Source organism: Primulina huaijiensis, chromosome 7, assembly GCF_012295235.1.
Source record: "Primulina huaijiensis isolate GDHJ02 chromosome 7, ASM1229523v2, whole genome shotgun sequence".
Lineage (NCBI taxonomy): Eukaryota > Viridiplantae > Streptophyta > Magnoliopsida > Lamiales > Gesneriaceae > Primulina > Primulina huaijiensis.
Genome location: NC_133312.1, coordinates 19,922,603 through 19,927,838, shown reverse-complemented (window position 1 = coordinate 19,927,838; position 5,236 = coordinate 19,922,603). Strand labels below are relative to the sequence as shown.

Below are 5,236 nucleotides of genomic sequence, written 5' to 3'. Positions count from 1 at the left end.
TTTTCCTTCTTTTCTCTGTCCTAACACAGCTCCTATAGCATAATCACTTGCATCACACATTAATTCAAATGGTAAAGACCAATCTGGAGGTTGTAAAATAGGTGATGTAATTAAAAGATTAATTATTTTTTTAAAAGCATTTTCACATTTCTGAGTCCATTCAAATTGTGTATCTTTTGTTAAAAGATTCGAAATTGGTTTAGATATTATGCTGAAATTTTTTATAAACATTCTATAAAAACCTGCATGACCCAAGAATGATCGAACTTCTTTGACCGTTTTTGGTGATGTTAAATGAGCAATAACATCAACTTTGGCTTTATCAACTTCAATTCCTTTTTTCAGATATCACATGACTTAACACAATCCTAGATTTAACCATATAATGACATTTTCCCCAATTTAAAACAAGATTTTTTTTCTTCACATCGTTTTAATACTTCTTCTAGGTTTTTAAGACAATTTTCAAATGAGTTTCCAAAAACAGTTATATCATCCATAAAAACTTCTACAAATTCTTCAATCATATCACTGAAAATACTTAACATGCATCTTTGAAAAGTAGCCGGAGCATTACATAAACCAAATGGCATTCTTTTAAATGCAAAAGTTCCGAAAAGACAAGTGAAAGTAGTTTTTTCTTGATCTTCTAATGTTATAGGTATTTGATAATACCCCGAATACCCATCAAAAAAACAATAATAAGATTTTCCTGCTACTTTTTCTAGAATTTGATCTAAAAATGGTAATGGAAAATGATCTTTTCTAGTTGCAACATTTAATTTTCTATAATCAATACACATACGCCAACTAGATGGAATCCTAGTTTGTAATAACTCTCCTTTTTCATTTTTTATAACAGTGATGCCTGACTTTTTAGGTACTATTTGTGTTGGACTTACCCATTTACTATCTGAGATTGGATAGATAGTTCCAGCGTCTAATAGTTTTAATACTTCATTTTTAACTTATTTCATATGTAGATTTAATCTTCTTTGTGGTTGTTGATATGTTTTAGCATTTTCTTCCAAATGAGTTTTATGTGTGCAAATTAAAAGATTTACACCTTTTATATCTTTCAAAGTCCATCCAATTGCATTTTTATATTTTTTAAGTAATTTAATTAAATCTTCTTCTTGATTTGGTAGAAGAGTGGAAGAAATTACAACATGAAATGTTTTATTTTCACCAAGAAATACATATTTCAATTCGAATGGTAAAACATTTAATTCAAGTTTTGTATTATCATCTTCTTTAAAATTATTTTCAGACTCAAAATTTTCTATTGAAAAAACTTCATATTGTTGATTTAAGTTTTTTTCTTGTATATTTTCTTCCACAATTGTTTCAATTTCATTATCATATTCATTTTTATTAATACTTGGTTGTTTACATAAATTGAACACATTAAGTTCTACAGTCATATTTCCAAAAGACAATTTCATTATTCCATTTCGACAATTAATTAAAGCATTTGAAGTTACAAGAAATGGTCGTCCCAATATTACGGGAATTTCATTATGTACTTCTATTGGTTGTATATCCAAAATAATAAAATCTACAGGATATATGAATTTATCAACTTGAACCAACACATCTTCTACAATACCTCTAGGTATTTTGATTGACCTATCCGCCAGTAAGAGAGTAACAGAAGTGAGTTTTAATTCTCCTAAATTAAGTTTTTCATAAACTGAATAAGGAAGTAAATTCACACTTGCTCCCAAATCTAACAAAGCTTTTTTAATTTTATTTTCTCCAATAATACATGAAATTGTTGGACAACCAGGATCTTTATATTTAAAACTAGAATTATTTTGAAGAATAGAACTTACTTGTTCAGCCAAGAATGCTTTCTTCTTCACATGCAATTTTCTCTTCACAGTACATAAGTCTTTTAAAAATTTTGCATATGAAGGTACTTGTTTAATAGCATCTAATAATGGAATATTTATCTTTACTTGTTTAAAAACTTCATAGATATCAGAATCATTTTTTTGTTTTTTATGATTTGTTAATGCATGAGGAAATGGTGGAGGTTTATTTGATTCATTTACTATTTCAGATGATTTATCATTCAACATATTATTTTTAGAATTTAAGGTATCATCATTCTCAAAAGTATCAGGATTATCATCCTTACTCTTTGATTTTAAATGATCCTTGTTTTCATTACTATATGGATCATTAACTATTTTACCACTTCTAAGGGTAATAACAGATTTTATTTGATCAATTTTTTCATTTTTTAATTCTTGATTTTGATTTTTAGGATTAGGTTGAGGTTGAGATGGAAATTTTCCTTTTTCATGAATATTAAGTGCAGATGCAAATTTTGCAAGAGTTTCTTTCAAATCAGTCATAGATTGACTGTTTTGAATATTGATAGATTCTTGCTTTTGGATAAATGCATGAATTACATCTTCAAAGTTTTTTCTTGGAGGTGTAACATAAGGAATATAACCTTGATGATTTTGGTTATTTTGAAAATATTGTTGTGAGGGTTGTGCATTATTATCATTCCTCCAACTAAAATTAGGATGATTTTTCCATCCAGGATTATATGATGTTGAAAAAGGATCTAGTATTGGTTTTTTATAATTGTTAACATAATTTGCTTGTTCATGGAGACATTCTTTAAATGAAGGTAATGTTGGACAATCTTTTGTAGCATGATCATGTGTATCACATATATGACAAACAATTTCTTGAATACTTTTTAATTGACCACTCTTTTTCATTTCTAATGACTCAATTTTTCTTGCTAAAGATGCAAGTTTAGCTTGAATATCTATATCATCTTTAAGATTATAGATACCACCCCCATTTGTTGAATTATTGATTTTAGTTGTTGGTGGTTCTATTGTGCCTATATTATCCCAATTTTGAGCATTTTCTGCTAATGAATCCAAATACTCCATAGCTTCATTTGGGTTTTTATCTTCAAAAGTTCCATTACACATGAATTCTATCATTTGCCTATCTTTAGGTATTAGACCTTCATAAAAGTGAGAAACTATTCTCCATGTTTCAAAACCATGATGTGGGCATGTATTAAGTAATTCTTTATATCTATCCCAACATTGATAAAATGTTTCTCCTTGTTTTTGAGAAAAAGTAGTAATTTGTCTTTTAAAAGAGTTTGTTCTATGGGAAGGAAAAAACTTTTTGAGAAATTGTTGTTGCATTTCTTCCCATGATCTTATTGAACTTGATCTCAAATTTTGTAGCCATGTTTTAGCTTTATCTTTTAAAGAAAAAGGGAAAAGCTTTAATCGAACTATATCCATGCTACAATTTTGATCATTATAAGTGTTACAAACTTCCTCAAATTCTCTTAGATGTAAATATGGATTTTCAGAATCTAAGCCATGAAAATTTGGTAAAAGTTGAATAATTTGAGGTTTAAAGTTGAAATTAGATGCATCAGGAGGAAAAACTAAACAAGATGGGGCACTAGTTCTAATAGGGTTCATATGGTGCCTAAGTGTTCTTAATTGATCATGTTCTTGATTATTATTATTATTATTGTTATTATTGTTATCATTATCTTGATTATTTGAATTATCATCCATGTTTAAATTATTTTCAGATACTCGAATAAGTCTACCACTTTTTTTTCGACTCCAAATACTCATACAAAAAAAAAACACAATACTTATAAATAAAACATAATTAACAAATATAAACTTAATTTATACCTCCCCGGCAACGGCGCCAAAAACTTGCTACTACTTAAATTATAATTCACCCAAGTGTAGGTTGTCTGCAAGTAATATATTTCGTAAGTACGAGATCGATCCACAGAGAGGTTATTTTAAGTTTAAATTTATTAATTTATAGATTACCAAATGCAAGAACGAAGTTTACAAATTATAAATTTTGTCAAGGCTCGAGGATTTATTCTTGGTTTATGCAATATTGTTTAACTAAAAGTAAAACAAAGGAAACCACCATAAATAATGGTTCCAAGAAAATTAAATATTTAAACACACACCTAATATAATATAGTTCCCACTATAGAAAATACCGAATTCACCGATATTTTATATATGGTACCTATGATTATATATATAACTATATAAATATATAACTGCATAAAATAAATGTTAAATTAAATCATTATATTTCATTTAGAACAACCGGCAGAGCCACGCTATTGCCTAAATGAAATATATGATTTAATAAGTTAGTTGCGGGAAAGTAAAAGTTAGTTGCGATAAAGTAAATGTTAGATGCGGAAAGTAAAAGTTAGTTGCGATAAAGTAAATGTTAGATTGTTAGATATCATAATATTTCATTTAGAACAACCGGCAGAGCCACGCTATCGTCTAAATGAAATATATGATATAATTATATAAATATATATATATATATATATGTATAATATAACAATAATAATTGATGAAATATTTATTGTATCAAAATTAAACAACAAATCAAGATAACCACTTAAATGGTATCAAGCATTTGATGTAAATTGATAACAACAAATAATTCATTTTTATACCTACAATAAAAAAAAATTAGCAAAATGAAAAGAAATAAAGAAAGAATATACAAAATATAAACAATCTTACTTCACCAAGAATTCATCCTCTTCACCTTGACATAATAGATTTAGCTTTCCATGAACTTACTTTTGATCAACACTAAAAACATCACTCATAATTTGGAAAATGGAAAATATATTGGAACTTAGAACTTTTATACACACTCACACTGTATTTTACAATGAGATAGAATGATTCTCAAGCTAGCACAAGGCCTCTATTTATAGGCCAAATGAGAGAAAGGGTCAAAATTTCTATTAATGCAATGTAGTTGTAATAGTAGTCTTTGTCTCCTCCAACTTCAATTCAATGTCTCTTCTTTCAATGCTTTGTTCCACTACTTTAATCACCAAATTTGACTCTGCTCAAAACAGCAAACATGTGGGAAATTGTCTGTAGATGAATTTGGCCACTTGGTTTATCTCATTTGGTTAAATATTGAAATAGTTATATTTTTTTACTATATGCTGGTCATTGTGAAAGTAAATTTGTCCTCCTTTTGATATTTTCACAATTTGATAATCTTAACCAACTTTTTAAGCAATCATGTCTTCTGCAAAGTTGTAGATAATTTCTCAATGATTCCAAACATGTTTAAATCACCTTCATTTGAGCTTTCTAGCTTGAGTTATCATTATTTTACTAACACGTAGAGAACCTGAAAATAAAACATATTTAGTAAG

General features: G+C 27.7%; 1 non-coding gene across 1 annotated transcript; it reads left to right on the top strand.

The window, feature by feature from the left end:
* The first annotated feature begins 3,033 nt into the window (after nt 1-3,033).
* On the top strand, nt 3,034-3,144 carry LOC140981902 (small nucleolar RNA R71). The gene has a single exon (XR_012176176.1). It is a non-coding gene; the product is annotated as a small nucleolar RNA R71 (small nucleolar RNA).
* The last annotated feature ends 2,092 nt before the right edge of the window (nt 3,145-5,236 follow it).